General features: G+C 43.8%; 1 long non-coding RNA gene across 2 annotated transcripts in view; it reads right to left on the bottom strand.

Moving 5' to 3' along the window:
• Positions 1 to 448: 448 nt before the first annotated feature.
• LOC140734629 (uncharacterized) overlaps positions 449 to 22,163 on the bottom strand; it is a 92,630-nt gene continuing 70,915 nt past the window's right edge. For both annotated transcript variants that reach the window (XR_012100578.1, XR_012100579.1), the window contains exon 3: positions 449 to 803. This is a non-coding gene — a long non-coding RNA (uncharacterized lncRNA). The remainder of the gene's footprint in view (positions 804 to 22,163) is intronic.

Here is a 22,163-nt window from a genome sequence, read left to right as displayed (position 1 = left end):
TGCTTACCTTTATTGTTTGCACAATTGTTTTTTTTTCCTTTCTCTGGTCTTTGGGTGTTGGTCTTTTTTTTATCATTATGAGTTCTTTTAGGTTTCTTGTTTTGTGGCTGCCTGTAAGCAGACAAGTCTCAAGCCTGTATAATGTATACATACTTCGATAATAAATGCACTTTGAAATTTATATTGTACTTTGAACTATGAAACTGTTTACAAAGCCCAGCTTCCCATGCTTTGCTAACTGATACAGGCATATATGAGAGGTTTAGACAGTGTTGACAGAATCATTCTCCTGTGATAAGGGCATAAAAAACAGAATGCAGAGAGTAGGGATGGGCAATACCATCTGGCATTATGAACGACATCCACATGCAACTAATGAATATGATGTGAAGTGACAAATTTGCCACACAGAGAGGGAAACTCAAATATCTGAGGTAGGAAAAGTAAATTGATAAATTGGTTTATTACTGTCACACATACCCTGGTACAGTTAAAAAAACTTGCTTTACACACTGTTCAAACATACTGATTCATTACAATGGTGCATTAAGGTAATACAAGGTCAATCAATAACAGAATGCAGAATAGTGTGTTACAGTTACAGAGAATGTGCAGTGCAGGCAGGCGATAAGGGTGAAAACCATAACGAGGTAGTTGGTGAGGTCAACAGTCCATCTCATTGCAATAGGGGACTGTTTAATAGTCTTATAACAGAGGGGTAGGAGCTGTCCTTGAGCCTGCCAATGACCTCATGGTAAACTAACACCATAAAATGCTGAAAATCTCAGCAAGTCAGGCGGCATCTGGGAGAGAGAAAATCAGAGTCAACATTTCAGATTGCAGACCCTTCGTGAGGTCAGAGAGAGAGAACAGTTTGGAATTGATGAAATAATAATCTGCATAATAGGAAATCAATAAATACTGAAAGGAGACGGACATCACTGAGTAGCACACACCAAATGTTGGAAGAATTCAGCAGGTCAGGCAGCATCTATGGGCAGGAATAGAGTCAATGTTTTGGTCCGAGACCCTTCATCAAGACTGGAGCCAAAAGAGAAATAGTTGGATATGAGAACATCAGTTCTGCCAGGAAGAGGAGGGGAACTGGTTAGTTCTGTTGTCTAGAAAGAAGTGGGGAGCTTTAGAATCAGAATCAGAATCGGGTTGAATATCACCAGGATCTGTTTGTGAAGTTTGTTAACTTGGTGGCAGCAGTACAATGCAATACATGATAATACAGAAAGAAAATAATTAAATCAATCACATCAAGTATCATATTAAACAGTTAAATTAAAAATAGTTCTAAACCAGAAACAATATCAAAATCAGATGGCAGAGGGGAAGAAGCTGTTCCTGAATCGCTGAGTGTGTGCCTTCAGGCTTCTGTACCTCCTTCCTGACGGTAACAGTGAGAAGAGGGCATGCCCTGGGTGATGGGGACCTTAATAATGGAGTTGCCTTTCTGAGACACTGCTCCTTGAAGGTGTACTATGGAGGCTAGTACCCAAGATGAAGCTGACTAATTTTACAATTTTCAGTAGCTTCCTTTGATGCCGTACAGTAGCACCCCTCCCCCCCCCCCCCCCACCACACCAGACTGACGCAGCCTGTAAGAATGCTCTCCATGGTATATCTGTAGTACATGGTATATCTCATTCCTGAACACCCTCTTGTCTCCATCTGAGATTCTACCAACAATGGCTGTATCATCAGCAAATTTATAGATGGCATTTGAGTTATACCTACCACACAGTCACGGGTATAGAGGGAGTACAGCAGTCTGCACAGATTATGGTTTTCCAGTTAGGAAGTCGAGGATCCAATTGCAGAGAGAGGCACAAAGGCCCAGGTTCTGTAGCTTATCAATCAGGACTGAGGGAATGGTGTTGCTATTGGCAACGAACTGCATCCTGACGTAGCTGTTCTTAATGTGGGGTATAAGTGTACCAGGGACTGGATGTCCATGGTGAAAATGAGATGATCATGGGCCCGGGAACTAGAAATTGTTGAAGAAATTGAGGGCATGTGAAGTATCATGGACACAGGTAAGAAGGATAGATAGAAAGGAGTCGAGGTATGTGGACACGAGGGTCTCGACCTGAAATGTCAACTCTTTATTTCTCTCCATAGATGCTGCTTGACCTGCTGAGTTCCCCCAGCACTTTGTGTGAGTTGCTATGCATTTGCAGCATCTGCAGAACCTCTTGTGTTTAGATATTATAGAGTCATAGTCATAAAGCACTACAGCACAGAAACAGGCTATTCAGCCCTTCTATTCCATGCTGAACTATCATTCTGCCAACCTGCACCCGGACCATTGTCATCCATATTCCTTTCATCCCTGTATTTATCCAAACTTCTCTTAAAAGTTGAAATCGACTTTGCATTCACCACTTCCGCTGGCAGCTCGTTACACAGTTGCCCCACCCTCTGAGTGAAGACATTCCTCCTCAGGTTCCCTTTAAACATTTCGCCTCTATTTTGCAGGACAACAGGTAAAACTGCTGGGGCAATGGGGGCAATTTTGAGAGTTCTTTCAAGGAGGTGTGAATGGCTACCTTCTATACTGTAAGATTCTCCATAATGATTAAAAGGGTTGCAGAGTATCAATGTAAAAGTGATAATCTCACGCCAAGTGCAGGAGTTACTGGATTTAAGGGGAGATATTTTATTCAGTTATTTACTGAGATTTGGTGTAGAGTAGACCCTTCTGGATCTTCGAGTCATTCCATACAGCAAACTACTTATTTAACCCTTGCCTACTCATGGGAGAATATACAATGACCAATCAACCTACCAACCAGTAGGTCTTTGGAATGGGGGAAACCATCGTAAAACTCCTCACAGGCAGTGCCGGGAATTGAACCCGTGTCACCTGTGCTGTGAAGCGTTGTGCTAATCACTGTGCTACTGTGCCGCCCCGTATGGCATCGATATGCCTGGAGAGTGGAAGAGGTGAGCCGTGTACTTAACCTCAAGACGTCAATGGGGGCACCAAATCATAAACACGAGAGATTTTGCACAGCAACATACACACGAAGTTCTGGAGGAACTCAGCAGGTCAGGCAGCACCTATGGAGAGGAATAAAGAGTGAAGTTTCAGGCCAAGGTCCTTCATCTGAAACACTGGCTCTTTATTCCTCTCCGTAGATGCTGCCAGACCTGCTGAGTTCCTCCAGCATTTTGTGTGTGTTGATGTTAACTTGGGCAATGTGCAAAATAAGCACATTTCTTGGAGATTTTGTCTGCTGAGTAAGCGGCTGAACCAATATCAGCTGGGCTTCTGCAATGGTGCGCCTCTCGTCTGGTATGCTTACTATATCATTTGGGGAATGTGCTCAAACTGTATATTGCCTGTAAATAGCACATGAGTCACACACCCAAGTAAGTGAGAGCCAAGGAGTGCTGAGAGAGTTTGCCCAGCACGAGGAAAGCTGCTATGTGTTCAATGCTGTCTTTCTTACAATTCCAGTGCAGATTTGAAGCTGACCTGCAATAAGCAAGTAAAAATAAATGACCTGTCATGTAATCAAGCTGTATGACGGGCTTAGATGAAATTTAACAAGTAGCCTTTATACACAGCCCTGCATAAGCCGTAATATTCACAGGGGATTTAACAAATTTTTGCACTTTACCACACAAGATCTTAGTATGGGCAACAAAGTGGTGGATACAGGCCAGTGCATCACAGTAAAGCCCTCTGCACCATTGAGCCCATCTACAGGGAGCACTGCCACAAGAAAGCAGCATCCCTTATCAAGGACCCCCACCACCAAGGCCATGCTCCCTTTTTGCTACCACCATCGGGCAGGAGGTACAGGAGCGTTAGGTCCCACACCACCAGGTTCAGGAACAGCTATTACCCTACAACCACCAATTTCCTGAACAAGCATGGATAACTTCACTCACCACAGCTCTAAACTGATTCTACAAACCACGGACTTGCTTTCCAGAAGTCTACAACACAGAATTACTGATTTACTTTTTAAAATTATTTGCATGATTTGTCTTCCTTTGCCCATTGGTTGTTTGTCAGTCTTTGCAATTTATAGTTTTTCATCAACTCTATTGCATTTCTTTATTTTCCTATAAATACCTGCAAGAAAATGAATCTCAATGTAGTAAATGGTGACACGTATAGGCTTTGATAATAAATTTACTTTGAATTTTCAATTTAAAGTTAATGTGCTTTTGGAATCCCGATGAGAGCTCTCTGTGAGACTCAGATCTCTTCGGGAGTTTATTACAATGGATGCATTACTGGACTGGTACCTAATGCACTGGGCTATTGTCCTGCACTTATAAATTCAAATTCTACCATTGTCAGTGGGGCTTTTGGTTCATTTAGTTAACTACACTGAATGTATTTTTTTTAAAAGAAAAGCTGTTCTCTGTAGCGGTGAGCATAAAACTCCTTAATTTTTGTATTAGACCACAAGACATACAAGCAGAATTAGGCCATTTGGCCCATCGAATGTACTCTAACATCCCACCATGGATGATTTACTATCCCTCTGAACCCATTCTCCTGCGTCCTCTCCGTAACCTTTGATGCCCTGACGAATCCAGTACCCTATCAACCTCCATTTTAAATATACCCAATAACTTCCAATAATTTCCAAGATGGCGGTGCAACGCAGCTTGCAGCGGCCACTCCGTAGCTGATTATCTGTTATTTGTGAAGTGGGGCGCCGTGCGCAATCATAATCGATTGAAAACGGATGTGGGAGCATGGAGGAACATCGGGAAATCTCCAGGAAGACCTTCTTTGTTGCTGCTGCTGCTGTGAGGTCCGGGTCTCTGCTGGGAAGAACAGGCCCCCAGTCCTCAGGGTCGCGTTGCCGATGGCAGTTGGCGGGGCCGTCTTAATACGCTCGGCAGAGGATGGTGCTCGGAGAAGCTATGCCGGAGGGGATGGTCGTCGGCTCGGAGGTTCAACGGACTCAGAGTCCGCTGTGGTCAGGTCGCTTTTGGTGTGTGCTGCGTCTGCGAGGCTGGGTTCGACGAAGCTTTCATTGTGTGCTGCGTCTGCGAGGCTGAGTCGGGCGGTGCCGTGGAAGTCCATAGCGGGGGCACTCCCTTCTGCCGCCGGCGTGGGATGGCCAGTCTGTTGAGACCCTGGGGACTTGTGGAAACTGTGTGGTGATTTCTTTTGAACTTATAGCCCTTTAACATCTTTGGACTATTTTTACTGTGCCCATGGTCTGTTTTTTTATCAATTATGCTATTGTTTGCACTGTTGTAACTATATGTTGTAACTATGTGGTTTTGTGCAGGTCTTGTAGCTTTAGTTTTTGGTCTTGTTTTGTCTGGTGGATTTGGAGCTCCTTTCCAGGGAACACGCTAAGATGGTAGCGCGATATTAATACGCAGCAGCCTCTCCGGACTCTGGATTGGGGATTGCCAAACGTTATGTGGATTTTCTGGTGTAGTCTGTTTTGTCATATGCTTTTGTGGTATCATTCTGGAGGAACATTGTCTCATTTTTTAACTGCATTGCATTTGTGGTTTAATAAACTGAATAATAATTAATAAATAATAATAATTAATAATAAACTTATTAATAAATGAATTAATAAAAATAATAATTAATAAACAATAAACTGAATCTGAATCTGGACTTGACCTCCACAGCCGTCTGTGGCAATGAATTGCACAGATTCACTGCCCTGAAGAAACATTCGAGATATGAGGGGCATTTTATATAGCTGGGAGAGCAGGGAGATGCAGATGGAATTCCAGAGCCCGGGAGCTGGGCAAAATCCAAGTGATTATCTTCACTGAAGAGTGAAAATCTGAAAGTGGAACACTGCCAAGATCCTCGAAGATCTCAGACTGGAGACAGGCAGGGTTAAAGAGTTGCAAATGAGGATGAGGGTTTCTAAACGGAAGCACTATGGCTCAGTGACTAGCTGGGTGAAGGGTGAGCAGGCTAGGTGTAAACTGGAGAGGTTTGGATGATGGAGAGGCAGAGCAGAGACATGAATATGCAGACCGTCAACTCACACTGACTATCAATCACCCATTTACACCCCAGACTCGGGTTTATTATCACTCACATACGTCAGGAAATTTGTTGTATTGTGGCAGCAGTATAGTGCAATATATAAAATACGCTATGAATCATAATAAGAAAGATGTATGTAAAAATTAAATGAGTACCGCAAGGAAAGTGAAAAATAGTGAGGTAGTATTCATGGGTTATTGTTCCATTCAGAAATCTTATGGCGGAGGGGAAGAAGCTGTTCCTAAAACATTGAGTGTGTGTCTTCATGCTCCTGCACCAATCCAGCAGTAATCTTTCTTCTCTCCACATCCTCATCAACTGCCCCAAGTCTCTGCCACTTACCTACACATGGGGGACAACTTACGGTGGCCAATTAGCCTGCCAAATGCTGCAGATTTTGGGATGAGGGAGGAAATCGGAGCTCCCAGGGGAAACCTCTGCAGCCACGTGGGAGAGGCGCAAGCTTCACCCTGGTGGCACCGGAGGTCAGGACTGAGCTTGGTTCTCTGGTGCTGTGAGGTGTCAGCTCTACTGGCTGTCCCACTGTCTGAAAGATTCAGTCGCTCTGAGTGCAGTGGCTGGCCGGGAAAACAGCAGAAAAGATCTTCATTCGAGATTGAAAGGGTGTACGGTTCAACAGTTGCTTACTAACCTGTGACTGCGGGGAGTTGTTGGCACAGCTCAGCACATCACAGAAATCAGCCTCTCCCCTGTAGACTCTACTCTGCTTGCTGCAATAGCAAAGCAGCCAGCATAACCAATGACCCACCCCCCACCCCAGACATTCTCTCTTCTCCCCTCTCCCTCAGGCAGAAGGTACAGAAGCCTCAAAGCACATAATCCCAGGCTCAAGGACAGCTCCCATCCCACTGTTATCAGACTTTTGAATGGACCTCTTGTGTGATAAAATGGACTCTTAACATCACAATCTACCTCATTGTAATCTTGCACCTTATTGTCTATCAGCACAGTACTTTCTCTGTAGCTGTTACACTTTATTCTGCATTGTTATTGTTTCCTCAATACACTAAGTAATGACTTGATCTTTATAAACAGCGTGCAAGACAAACTTTTCTTAGTGTATGTGACAATAATAAACCAATACAATATCAATAACAATATACTTTGATGGAATATATTTAACTTCAATGGAGTGAATTTGGTTATAGTGAATGAGGCATTCATTAAACACACCACGTTTCCATTTACAGTCACAGAAGCCATCCATTCAGCCTACTGTACCTATGCCAGATCTCCAGTTATGTTCTGTGATGGATGAATTGGGCTAAAGGGCTAGAAGTAGCTGTGCTGTATAAGTTTTATGACTTGAAATACTTTTCCATCCCACTCTCTCCTGGAGCTCTGTACCTTTTCTTCTTCAATCAAGCATTGATTTTCTCTTTAGGAAATTATTTTAGTCTCCTTTCACTGACTCTGCAGACCACAAAATCTCACTGCATACACATATTTTGCTGTTATTAATGGAGGGGAATATTGGGAAGGAGGAACAAAGATGTGTTTTTGGGATTCCGTTGAGAGCTCTCTGTGAAACCCCGATCACTTCAGGAGTTTATGACAGTGGATCTGTGACTGGACTGGTATCGATAATGGGCTGGACTATTGCACTGAGCTCTACCAAAGTCAGCAGGAGCTCTTGATTCATTTAGTTAACAACATTGAATTAATTTTTTAGAAAGGAAAGTGGGCCTCAGTGACATTGAACATAAAACCACTTTATTTTTGTATAAAACCATAAGACATAGGAGTAGAGTTAGGCCATTTGGCCCATTGCGTCTGCTCCATCATTCCATCATGGCTGATTTATTATCCCTCTGAAGGTCATTCTCCTGCCTTCTACCTTTGATAACCTTACAAATCAAGAATCTAGCAACCTCCACTTTAAGTATACTCAATGACTTGGTCTCCACAGCCGTCTGTGATGATGAATTCCACAGATTCACCTTCCTGTGCCTCTTGAAATTCCTCCTTATCTCTGTTCTAAAGGGCATCCTTCTATTCTGAGGCTAAGTCCTCTGGCCCTAAACTCCACCACTATAGAAAACATCCTTTCCATATCCACTCTATCTAGGTCTTTCGATATTTGATAGGTTTCAATGAGATTACCCCTTATTCTTCTAAACTCCATCAGGTATAGGCCCGGAGTCTGTAAAAGCTCTGATATTTGACATACAAATCTGCTTGACCCTTAGTTTTCCTCTGAAACAGCCTATCAAGGAGCAGATAGATGTTGCTGGATTTAAGCAGCACTGTGAGAACATCTTCCCCAGATGAACCACAGTGTTCTAGAAGATAACCACAGTTTTCCAGGTTGTGACAACCTGCTGCATAAAAAGAAATTCTCTTCACATCCCTCACGGTCAACTTGCAAATATGTCAAAGCACTTCCTCTGGTTCCTGACCTCCTGGGTCTATCGGAACCTAGCGTGGAAAAACGTGTTCTTGTTTACTAGTGTGAAACAAAAACTACATTTTGTTGGTTGTCAAGGTACAAGAGTGAAAGCACCTATCAGCAGGCCTGAGGATGGCTTCTAGTTCACTGTTATCAGTCTCTTGAACAGACCTCCTGTAAGATAAGATGGACTCTTGACTTCACAATCTACCTCGCTGTAGAAAATAAAACATAGAACGTTACAGCACAGAACAGGCACTTCAGCTACGATGCTGAGTTGACATTTTAACCTGCTCTAAAGTCAATCTAACTCTTCCCTCCCACATAGCCCTCCAGTTTTCTATTTTATGATCTTGCACTTTATGGTTTACCTACACCACAATTTTTCAGTAGCTTTCCCACTTTATTCTGCATTGTTACTGTTTTACCTTATTCTACCTCAATTCACCGTTTTTTCATGATTCGACCTGTATGAACCATACGCAAGATAAACTTTTCACTGTATCTTGGTACAAGTGACAATAATAAACCGTAAACAAAAGAGAAAAAAACTTGTAACCTCCAGCTTTACTCTCACCAACCTGTGTGGAAAAAGCCCACTTGCAGTCACCTTATCTATATCATCTGTGTATCCCTATAGGACCTCTACTCATTTACCTGCATTCCAGGGATTAAGTTCTAACTTCTCCCTGTAGCTCAGGACCTCAAGTCCTGGCAACATCCTTGTAAACATCCTAGAGCAGTTTATAATCAAAGAAGTATTTTTTCAAAATAATGTAGGCACTGTTGTAAGGTGGGAGGGATGGAAGAAAACTTGTGTACTTCGAGCCCCCACAGACAGAATAATAACCAGACCATTTGTCTTCCGGAGTTTGATTAAGTTGGAAGCATTTGCCAGCATAGTGCTGTGTGTAGGAGTTTGTTATGTGCCCATTTTGGCTGAAGCATTTTGTACACTGCTTTGACGATTACACTTCAGAGGTGCATTGGGACCCAGTGAGGCTGGGAAAGAAAGCTGTATGAATGTGGGTCTTTCATCCACTTTTATTTCACGGTGGTGTCGGATGCATGGGCCGGGGAACACTCGTTCCTCACATATGGCTTGGGAATTCAGGACCACTGCCAAGCAGAATCAGTAGCGTTTCTGTCTTTGAGATTTTTGAAGGTGACATTTGATGCTCTGGCCCTTCTCTCTGAATGGGTTGCTCCGTTTCAGATGGGTTTGTGACCTTGAGTTTCCATGTAAGTTGCGGCATGTGGCATCCGTATAAAAAATCTGGATTATTGCTGAGCTAGATTTTTAAAGACTCTGCTGCCTGTGCCCCTTAACCACATCATTACCCATGGTGACCACCCACCACCAACATTTCCAATAAAGAGTTCCTCTCTAGCCTGGAAATGCTCCGTCTCTGTACCTTCTTTTTGCCCAATAGCACCCCACAAATGTCCAAATTTGATCTCTTACTCAAAGTTCAAACTAAATTAATTAGTCATCATATACTGCCTTGCAGGCAGTTACAGGGAAAAAAACAAATCCAATAGAAGGTATGAGAAACTATACGTAAACAAAGACCGACAAACATCGAACATGCAAAGCATGATGAACTGTACAAGTAACAAATAATACTGAGAGCATAGAACAGTACAGGCCATTCAGCCCATGATGTTGTACTGACCCTTTAACCTCCTCCAAGATCAGTCTAACCCCTCATACAGCACTGTGCAAATGTCTTGGGCACATATATATAGCGAGGGTGCTTAAAACTTTTGCATTGTACTGTAAGCCGTTTTTTATATCACTTGCAGCATGAGTTAATTTTGATTTGATTTGACACAACAGTGGAGAGATAACCATCTTCATCCTCTTTTTATTTGCCCTTGAAACAGTAATATCTGTCTTACGTTTTTGTTAATATTGGTAAACAATTAGTAGATACAGTACTGTGCTAATGCCCTAGGCACCCTAGACTCTCCTATACGTGCCTCAGACTTCTGCACATTACTGTAGTTCTCTACCTTTCTTTCACCCATGTGCCTCAAAAATAGTGTTTTAAATGTCCTTAATGTACCTTCCTCTACCACCACCCTTGGTGGTTCGATCGACACTCCTACCACTATCCGTGTACAACCTGAGTTGTAAACAGTCCTTGAAAGTCTGTAGGTCCCAGAATTAGTTCAGAGTTGTGGTGAGTGAAGTTATCTACACTGGTTCAGGAGCCTGATGGTTGTAGGGTAATAACTGTTCCACTTCTCACTGTCATCTCTCCACCACTGGTGTCCATACTTTCAGATTCTAAGGCCCTAAGTTCTGACAAGGTCTCTTCACAACCTCTCTAGATGGCATCACATGCTCCTTCAAACTTATTTCCTCAATTATTCTTTATCTCATCTCCTTCTTCGGTGTAGTGTCAATGTTTGGACTGCTAACACTCCCGTGAGGCATGTTAACTCATTTTCCCAAGTTACAGTTGCTATGGGAGAGATCGTGAATTTGGGGAATTTATCCATTAGTAGGCAAGTCCAGGATCCAAGAACACAGATTCAGAATAAAGGAAAATTCCTTTACAATGAGGAGGAACTTCTTTAGACAGGGGAAGATGAATCTGTGGAATTCTCCCTGGAGGCCGAGTTATTGGATGTACGTAAGGCAGAGATTGTTAAGTTCTTGGCTGGGAATACAGAGAGAAGCCCAGAGATTGGTGTTGAATAAAAATCTGCTGCAATTGAATGGTGAAGCAGACAAAATGGGCCAAATGGCCTAATACTGCTCCTATAGCTTATGGTTTAATATAAATGCAGATAATTGCAGAGAATTTACATTCTGTCCAACTGAGAATGTCCTTAGTCTCGATCTCCAGTTAGCCACTCCAACAGCCAGGGGTCTTTAGACTTATGTTTCACATTCACTTATGTTCAAAAGTTCAGCCTTTGATGATGGGAGGATGGGAGGGCTTAACCCATGATGGACTGGGCTGTATCCTCTACTTTTTGTATGTTTTTCTGTTCAAGGGCATTTGGTGTTCCATACCAGGCCATGGTGCAACCTGTCAGTATACTCCCCACTACGCCTCTAAAGAAATTTTTCTAAGATGACCTGCTGTATCTACTCAAATTTCTAAGAAAGTAGAGGCGGTGTCGTGCCTTCTTTGTAATAGCAGTTACATGCTGGACCCAGTCAGATCCACTGAAAAGATAACACAAGGAATTTAAAATGGCTGCCTCTCTACTTCTGATCCCCTGATGAGGACTGGCTGAAGGACATCTGGATTCCTCCTTCTGCAGCAAATAATCAGCTGCCTGGTTTTCACTCATTGACTGAGAGGCTGTTGTCGTGGCACAATTCAGCCAGATTCTCAGTCTCCCTCCTATATGCTGATTCAACACTGCCTTTGGGGTCATCAGCAAACCTAAATATGTCCTTATTGTTCACCTGCGTTGCATCTTCTCTATAACCGTAACATCATATTCTGAATTCTGTCATTATTTTTCCTTTTGCATCACCTCGATGTACTTACAGATGGAATGGTCAGATTCAGATTTGTTTATATATCGACACATACAGTGGAATGTGTTGTTTGTGTTAACATCCAACACAACCTGGGGGCAGCCCGCGAGTGTTGCCAGACATTCCAGCACCAACATAGCATCTCCAGAATGTTCAACACAGCACAGAACAAGATAAGCAGCAACAACAACACAACAGAGCATTGAACACAGAACATTACAGCACAGGACAGGACAGGCACTTTAGCCCTTAATGTTGAGCTAAAGGAAAAAGTCTCCGACTATCCACTCGATCTCTTTCTCTTATCATCTCATACACCACTACCAAACTCCAAAATTTGAAAATAACTTTATTATCAAAGTATGTATACCGTATACAATCATCAGATTCATCTTCTTGTAGGCACGTCTCATCCTCCTTTGCTTCCAAGAGAAAAGCTCTATCTTTCTCAACCTTCCCTCATTAGGCGTGCTCTCTAATTGAGGAAAGATCCTGGTAAATCTCTTCTGCATCCTTTTAAAAACATCCACATCCTTCCAGTAATGAAATGACCAAAAAAGAACACAATGTTCCAAGTGTGGTCTAACCAGGGTTTTATAGAGATGAAACATTACCTCATGACTCTTGAACTCAATCCCCTGATTAATGAAGGTCAACACAACCATACACCTTCTTAACCACGCTATTAACTTTCATGGAAAATTTGAGAAATCTATGGACGTGGACCATGAGACTTGATGGGCTGAAGGGTCTGGTTCCATATTGCATGACTCTATGACAATATATCGATGCTTCTTTATCACATCCTCAACATATGAGAACCAACTGCCTCTGAGAACCAATGAAGCAATGAAAATGTTTAGGTGTGCGTGACTATTATAAATTCAGCCCCAGCCACCAAGAAGACAGCACATATGAAGATGAATCACAAAATCCCGCTGCTCCTTCACAATGCTAAGAATCCTGCAGTTTATCCTTGCTCCGCTTTCAAGTTTGACCTTCCAAAGTGAATCCTTTCACACTTTTCTGGATTAAGGTCCATCTGCCACTTCGCTGCCCAGTTCTGCATCCAGTCAAAGGCCTGTTGTAACCGACGACAACCTTCTACATTATTCACAACACCACCAAACTTCATGCCACTTGCAAATGTACTTGTACCACCAGGTTCAAGGACAGCTTCTACCCCACCCTGTCATGTAACAGAGACTTACCCTGTCCAACATCTCCCTATAATGCAGTCAAATTCTAGGCCAAATCCTCGTTACTCTTTTGGTTGTGATTTTAAACTTAGCTCACCATTCGGACCACCTGAATCTACAGTGGAGGCCCAATCATCTCTGCCCACACTTTCCTTGCCTGACGAAGATCTTTTGGATTTGGACTTGATGTTTGTTCATTACGTGCTGTGTCACATGATCATGGTCTGTCCATGACCATGGCTGTTCTTCGCAAATTTTTCTACAGAAGTGGTTTGCCATTGCCTTCTTCTGGGCAGTGTCTTTACAAGACCGGTGATCCCATCCATTGTCAATACTCTTCAGAGATTGTCTGCCTGGTGTCACATTACCAGGGCTTATGATGTGCACCATCTACTCATACGACCGTCCACCAGCTGCTCCCATGGCTTCACGTGACTCTGATTGGGGTCTAAGAAAGTGCTACACCTTGCCCAAGGGTGACCTGCAGGTTAGCCAAGGGAAGAAGCACCTAACACTTCTTTTGGTAAAGATGTATCTCTACCCCGCCTTGCTGAGTTTATTGAATAGTTTCCTAGTACAATAAGTTGGACTTGTTGCCTCACAGCCTGCCTTGTTATGATCTTACTTCTTATTGTTTACCTACACTGCACTTTCCCCATAGCTGTTACACTTCATTCTGCATTCTGTTATTGTTTTACCTTGTACTACCTCGAGACACTGTGTAATGATGTGATCTGTATGAATGGTCGGCTAGACAAACTTTTCACTGTATATGTGACAATAATAAACTAATTCCAATTCAAATCTATATGTTTTCACTTCTACCTTGTATTTAGGGGCATGCACCTTCTCTCATCTGGAGAGCGAGACTGTCTAGACGGCAGAGGTCCTGACAACAACTTCCTGAATGAACGTGAGACTGACTGGAATCGCCTCACCCCACTGGGGTGCACACTAGTCACTAGGCTAAATTCATTAAGTAACCCAGAGTTTGAAAAACAGGACCACAGTGACGCCAGACTCCCAGATGACTTAGAAAACCAACTAGTTTACTGTTCTCATTTAGGGAAAGAAATTTATAGCCCTAACCCTGTCTGAGTCCACCTGAGGCTCCAGCTCCGCAGAAGCGCGGTAGACGCCAACACACTCTTTGAAATGATCTCATAAGCCACTACATGGCTTCTGTGGGAGTGCCTTCCCCACAAGGACAGTGACTGTGTGAGAAGATAGCTTCTCAGGAACAACCAGCATTCAGTATTTAGTTGCTGATTTTGCCACTTGTCTTGAGGAAATTTAAAAAGAAAGAAAAAAAAGTGTATATAAAACTATGAGGGGTAAGATAGGCTTTTCCCAATGGGATAGGGTGAGACTAGAATTGAAGTTATAGGTTAAGGGTTAAAGGCGAATACTCAAGGGCAGTCTGAGGGGGAACTTCTTCACTCACAAGGTGGTGTGAGTGAGGAACAAACTGTCAGTGGAAGCGGAATGGGGGTTTAAAGTTCAAAGTGCATTTATTATCAAACCTTGAGATTTGTCGCTTTACAGGCAGCCTCAAAACAAAAAACCCAAAAGAACCCAGAAAAAATTCAGCAAACACCCAATGTGGAGTAGAGAGAGAGAGGGAGAGGGGGAGAGGGAGAGGGAGAGAGAGAGAGAGAGGGAGGGAGAGAGGGAGAGGAAGAGAGGGGGAGAGAGGGAGAGGAAGAGAGGGGGAGAGAGGGAGAGAGAGGGAGAGAGGGAGAGGGAGAGAGAGAGGGAAAGGGGAGAGGGAGAGAGAGAGGGAGAGAGGGAGAGGGGGAGAGAGAGGGAGAGAGAGAGGGAGATGAGAGAGAGAGGGAGAGAGAGAGGGGGAGAGGGAGAGGAGGAGAGAGAGAGGGAGAGGGAGAGAGAGGGAGAGGGAGAGGGGGGAGAGAGGGAGAGGGAGAGAGGGAGAGGGGAGAGGGAGAGAGGGAGAGAGAAAGAGGGAGAGGGAGAGAGGGAGAGAGAGGGAGAGGGAGAGAGGGAGAGAGAGGGAGAGGGAGAGAGGGAGAGAGAGGGAGAGGGAGAGAGAGGGAGAGAGGGAGGGAGAGAGAGGGAAAGGGGAGAGGGAGAGAGGGAGAGAGGGAGAGGGGGAGAGAGAGGGAGAGAGAGAGGGAGATGAGAGAGAGAGGGAGAGAGAGAGGGGGAGAGGGAGAGGAGGAGAGAGAGAGGGAGAGGGAGAGAGAGGGAGAGGGAGAGGGGGGAGAGAGGGAGAGAGGGAGAGGGGAGAGAGAGGGAGAAAGAGAGGGAGAGGGGGAGAGAGAGAGGGAGAGAGAGAGGGAGGGAGAGAGGGAGAGAGAAAGAGGGAGAGGGAGAGAGGGAGAGAGAGGGAGAGGGAGAGAGGGAGAGAGAGGGAGAGGGAGAGAGGGAGAGAGAGGGAGAGGGAGAGAGAATTAATTGCACAAATGATGAAAGTAAGCAAATAGCATTTAGGACAAAAGTGAGTCTTCAGGCATGAAACCCAGGGAAGTCAGAGCAGGCCCACAGCCTCAGCCTCAGTTTAGTACGTAGCAGAGTGAAAATGGAGAGCCTGCAGGCATGAAACCTGGAGCAGCTCCCGGAGCAGGCCCACGGCCTCAGCCTCAGCGCAGTGAAGAGCAGAGTAAACTCTGGGGAGCAGTGTGCAGAAGCAGCCCCACCCTCGCCTCTGGTCCCGACACCCGGCGTTTTCAATCTATCTGGTTCAATTGCAACACTTCGGAAAAGTTTGGATGGGATATGATCCAGGTGTGGGTCGATGGGACTCGGCAGAACAACAGCACAGCATGGACTAGATGGGCCAAAGGGCCTGCTCCTGTTCCATAGTGCTCTATGGCTCTATGATCCCTGGAAATAGCAAAGGCTGCAGTGTGGCAAGATGCCAATCCTTGCTGCTGCCCTCCTGACGGTGAGACAGTGAGGCCCTACTCATGAAGGTGACTTAACCATGAATGTGAAGGGCAGTTGTTGCTGGAGGCTTTGGTAACTGTGGTGCCAGGCCGCTTCTCTGACTGGCCCACTCAACAACACTCCAATCAACACAGGCAGATGCCAATGTGCATTTCAAGGCTCTTAAAAATAACATCCTTTATTTGGAAAGTGAATTTGATTAATGTCTAGCAGGAGCGGCAGGTAAACAACAGTAATGTTTATGCTTCATCCATTTACTACTAAGTATCAGAGAGCTTATTTATGCATTGGGCCTTTGACAGCTATAAAGGCAGCTTCCAGCCCACACCGGTGGGAAGTAGCCAATCCAAACACTTCCGTACGATGAAACTTGCTTGCAAGCATTTTTTTTTCTCTCCGTGAGTCTGGTGTTTGACTAAATGCAACTCACTCCTGTTTTGGGAATGTAAAAAGGAGGCGATTTTGTCCCTGGGAGGAGATGTTGTCTAATCACGGGCCAACACAGGTCGTGGTTGGTAAGTGTGGACATAAACAGGAGAGGCTCGACCAGCGATGTGAAGGCAGTAACTGCCATCGCTGCTTTTCGGTGGTTTGGGGCTGAATTTACATTAGTCTCAGATCCACTTCAACATAAACAGGTCAGCAATGCCAGGTTTCATTGCTCATGGATTCAGAGAGGCAGGATTTCTCCCTAAAGCCACATGCCCAATACGTAATAAAGTAACATCAATGCATTGTTATAGAGTTATACAACAGGCCCTTCAGCCCATCAAGTCTTGGGATATACATCCATTGATTCCTCAATGTTGCAGTTCTCAATCAGGTGGTTAAGAAGGCTTATTGTGTGTTGACCTTTATGAGTTGGTGGGGGGGGGGGGTGGTGTTGCTGAGTTCAAGAGATAAAGTTGCAGCTCTATAAAATACTGGTGAAACCACACTTGGAGTATTGTGTTGTGTTCTGGTCATGTCATTACAGGATGTACGTGGAAGATTACCAGGATGAGAAAGAATGTTGTATAAGGAGAGATTGAGTGAGTGAGGGCTATTCTCTTTCAAGCGAAGGAGGACAAGAGGTGACTAGATAGAGGTGTATAAGATGTTAAGAAGCATAGATAGAATGGACAGCCAGTGCCTTTTTTCCAAAGGCAGAATTGGCTAATATGAGAGGGCATAATTTTAAGGTGATTGGAGGAAAGTCTAGGGGGGTGTTAGAGGTTGTTTTCTAACAGAGAGAATGTGTGGAACACACTAGCAGGGGTAGAGGCAGGTACATTTGTGTCATTTAAGAAACCCTGAGAGGCACATGGATGATCAAAAAATGGGCTGGTAGGGTCATTTAAGTGGGAAGGGGTTAGATATAAGTAGGCTAAAAAGTCAGCATAACATGACAGGTTGAAGGGCCTGTATTGTGCTGTAGTGCTCTATGTTCTCAGACTGTGCCAGTTATAAAGAACCCATTCACACTCATCCTACACTATCCTATTTGTTCTCCTCACATCCCCTTTAATTCCCCTGGATTCTATTACAAAACTACTTTGGGGGCAATTTAAACTGAACAGTTAAGCCTCCAATCAGTGCATTATTGGATGTGGAAGGAACCCAGAGCTTAGAACATAGACAATATTGGAAAGACATCTAGACCAGTAGATGGATAAGTGTAGGGTTAGGAGGATCTGGGTCAATGGGATTTTTGGCCTAGCTGAGGCTTTATAAGGCATTGGTCAGACCACATGGGGTGTTGTGAGTAGTTTTGGGCCCCATATTAATAAAAGGATGTGTTGGCATTAAAGAGGGTCCAGAGGTCGATCATGAAATAATTCTGGGAATGAAAAGTTTAACATATGAGGAACAAGTTTGCTGACTCTGGGCCTGTACTTTCTTGAGATGCGAAGAATGAGGGGGGAATCTCACGTAAACCTATCAAATATTGAAATGCCTAGATGGAGTGGACACAGAGAGTATGTCTCCTCCAGTGGGGGAGTCTGTATCAGAGGACACAGCTTCGGAATACAAGGATGTCCCTTTAGAATAGAGATGAGGAGAAATGTCTTTGGGTGGTGAACGTGTGGAATTCATTGCCACAGCCATTTGCGGAGGCCTTCACTTGGTTTATTTGATGAGGAGGTTGATAGGTTCTTGATTAGTAAGAACATCAAAGGTTACGGGGAAAAAGCCTAAGAATGAGCTTGAGAGAGATAAGTCAGCCATGATAGAATAACGGAATTTTGCTCATATGTCCTATGGTCTAGCATGGATTGACATCTTTGCTGGCATGGAGGAGTTGGGCTGAAGGGCTTGTTTCGGTCTATTAACACTATGACTTAATTTTTCCAGTTTCCTTTGCTCTCTCAAGCTCTCCCTCTTCCTTTGCAAGTTCTTTTATCTCTTGCTTTTCATAACCCTGGCAAAATATCATGAGTCTGGAATGCTCGCTCTGACGCTCTGTCCCCAGATGTGCCCTGGGCCTCCAGAAGCCTCATCTTTAGAACAAAAGCAAATGGTTTTGTAATAGCAAAGTCCTGCATAATGACCTTAAGGAATGTTTCCCACAAGAATTAAGTGTTCTTTGCGGTGTGGAATTCTCTTTCCTGACATTTACTTGCGTGAAGCATCAGCTCTGGAGGATTCCTGGTGATGTCATCATGCCAATTGAGAAGTCAATCCTAATGGAGAATTTGTACAGACAACTTATCAGGAAAGAATTTTTAACTAACATTTTCAGCATTTTTCAGTTCACGAAGACTGGAATGTACAAGTAATTTGAGGATAGAAATTGAAATATTTATTTTAAAAACTAGAAAATTGACCTTTCAACTTTTTATCTAAAGGAATTATGGTCAATACTTATAAATTTGCTTTCCCAGGCCCAAGTTTTCTCAGCTTGGATAGGAACTGCTGACTTGCTCAAATCTTGCACATCACAACCATTTGTAACATTCCCAGGGTGTCTTCCAGTCAGGACAGTTTATCAATACCAGGTGCTGGTAGGGCAGTGACAGAGAAAGGGTTGGAGAGCACGCTGCAAGAGGTGGGGTGCAGAGGTTTTGCTGACTGCTTGCTGTGCAGAGCCTGCTCTCTCCTTGGCATTGCGGGGGCTGCAAACAGAAGTTCCATCAGGACCATCGCAGAGGCTGCTGAGCAAACCTCCAGTTGGCTATGGATCGAGAGGTGTGACCCATGGACCAGTGCTGCTGGGACACAAGCTGGGACCTCATCAACCCTGGCTGGGTCGCCTGTGCGAAGGTGTCTGATGTTGGAGGACCTGCAACATCCAAATTACATGACTGATGATCAGTCCCAGCGCATCCTAAAGTTTGTTCTGCCTCTCATTTTTACGCCACAGGTGAGAGCTGAGTGTCCAGTGGGGACCAAAGGTGAGTGAGCTGCCCCGGAATGGACACACCATATGTCGCTCCTCTCTTTAAGGAGGGAAGGAGGCAGAAGAAAGGAAGTTATAGTCTAGTTAGCCTGACTTCAGTGGTTAGAAAGAGGTTATTCATTTTTAAATATCCATTTTATTATTAAGGAAGAGTTGTCAGGGTATTTGGAGGTGTCCAATAAAATAAGCCAACGTCAGCATGGTTTCCTCAAGGGGAAATCTTACTTGACAAATCTGTTGGAATTCTTTGAGGAAACAGCAGGCAGGATAGACAAAGGGGAGTCAGTGGATGTTGTTTACTTGGATTTTCAGAAGGCCTTTGACAAGATGCTGCTCATGAGGCTGCTTAACAAGTTAAGAGCCCATGGTATTACAGGAAAGGTACTAGCATGGATAGAAGATCGGCTGATTGGCAGGAGGCAAAGAGTTGGAGGAAAGGAGCCTATTTTGGTTGGCTGCAAGTGACTAGCGGAGTTCCGCAGATATTGTTATCATTTCTTTTCGTGTTACATGTTAACAATTTGGATGATGGAATTGATGGCTTTGTGGCTGAGCTTGCAGATGATACGAAGGTAGGTGGAGGGACAAGTAGTGCTGAGAAAGCAGGGAGCCTGCAGAAAGACTTGGAGAATGAGTAAAGAAGTGGCTGATGTAACACTGAGCATCATAGGAAGTCATTCCTACCTGTGGCCATCAAACTTTACAGCTCCTCCCTCGGAGTGTCAGACACCCTGAGCCAATAGGCTGGTCCTGGACTTATTTCCACTTGACATGATTAACTTATTATTATTTAATTATTTATGGTTTTATATTGCTATATTTCTACACTATTCTTGGTTGGTGCGGCTGTAACGAAACCCAATTTCCCTCGGAATCAATAAAGTGTGTCTGTCTGTCCGATGGAATATAGTGTAGGGAAGTGTATGGTCACGTATTTTGGTAGAAGGACTAAATGGGGAGAAAGTTCAAAAATCAGAGGTACAAAAGGACCTGGCAGTCCTTGCACAAGATTCACCAAAGGTTAATTTGCAGGCTGTGTCAGTGGTAAAGAAGACAAATGTAATGTTAGCATTCGTTTCAAGAGGGTGAAAATATAACAGCAAGGATGTGATACTGAGGCTTTAAAAGGCATTGTTTAGACTGCACTTGGAGTATTGTGAGCAGTTTTGGGTCTGTTATCTAAGAAAAGATGAGCTGGCATTGGAGAGGTACCAGAGGAGGTTCATGAGAATGATTCTGGGATTGAAAGGGGTAACGTATGAGGAACGTTTGATGGCTCAGAGCCTATACTACCTGGAGTTTAACCTATCAAACATAGAAAAGCCTAGACAGAGTGGATGTGGAGAGGATGTTTCCCATAGTAGGGAATAGAGGGGCATCCATTTAGAACAGAGATGAGAAGGAGTTTGTTTAGCCAGAGAGTCGTGTATCTGTGGAGTTCATTGTGACGGACAGCTGTGGAGGCCAGGTGATTGAGATTTGTAAGTCCTTGGTTAGTCAAGGCATCAAAGGTTACAGGGAGAGAGCAGGAGAATAGGGTAGAAAGGACTAATAAATCAGCCATGATGGAATGGCAGAGTGGACTCCGTGGGCTCAGTGGCCTAATTCTGCTCCTATGTCTTATGGTCTTATGGCAAACCCCTTCAACAGAGATGCTACCCCTCCATGGTCACTCTGTAGACATACATCAGATAAATTTCTCCATCAATATCTATTAGGAATTAATACACAATTTTATAGTACTGTAGTAGTATTGGTAGTGTTCTAATTTGTTCTGTATTTCATTTAAATACCTAATCTGTTACTCAGTTAAATGGTAACTTGTTTTTTTTAAACCTTTTAAATTATTTCCATGAAACTTCGTCCAATTGGGGAGCCGATTAATTGAACCAACACATACTGGTCCCAATGGGTCCCCATTAGCCAGAATCCTGTTTTTCAGGATGATAAACTGCAGGAGCCCGAAGACTGACACTCAACAACTCAGGATCATCTCCTTCCACTCCACCATCAGATTTCTGAATGGATCTGGAAATCACGGACACAACCTCGTCATTCCTTCTGTTTGCACTGTTGATTTTTGTAATATTATGTCTTTGCACAGTACCGCTACCACAAACAACAAATTTCATGTCAAATGTCAGTGATAATAGACCTTATTCTGTTTCAGTAATGTGGTTCAGAGTCAGCCATCCTGCAAGTCAGTTCAGGGTGGGCAATAAATCCCATTTGGCTGGTGATAGTCCCTATCCTATGAACCACATCAAAGTCATTTATTATCATAGAATGCATGTATATATGTTTCCATGTAATACCTGGAGAAAATGAAGAAAGAAATAGCTTTTTACAAAAATCACTACATAAAGACTGTGCAAAGTGCGAAAGAAGACAATTAGCGCAAATTAAAAGACGCTGGTCACCATGGTAGCATAATGATTAGCGCAAAACTTTTACAGCTCAGGGCACTGGAATTTGGAGTTCAGTTCTGGCGCAGTCTGTGAGGAGTTCGCACGTTCTCCCCGTGACCTTGTGGGCTTCCTCCGGGTGCTTCGGTTTCCTCCCACAGTCCAAAGACGTGCTATTTAGTTAGGTTAATTGATTATTGTAAATTTTCTGGTCATTAGGCTAGGGTTATGTAGGTGGGCTGCTAGGCTATGCAGCTCGTTGGGCCAGAATGGCCTGTTCCACACTGTACCTTTGAATAAAAACAATGAGTCGTAACGAGTCCTTGAAACTGAGTCTGTAGTTTGTAGAGC

This window comes from Hemitrygon akajei, chromosome 10 (genome assembly GCF_048418815.1).
Source record: "Hemitrygon akajei chromosome 10, sHemAka1.3, whole genome shotgun sequence".
Classification (NCBI taxonomy): Eukaryota; Metazoa; Chordata; class Chondrichthyes; order Myliobatiformes; family Dasyatidae; genus Hemitrygon; species Hemitrygon akajei.
The sequence above is the reverse complement of the archived record's forward strand: the minus strand, read 5'-3'. Positions and strand labels throughout refer to the sequence as shown.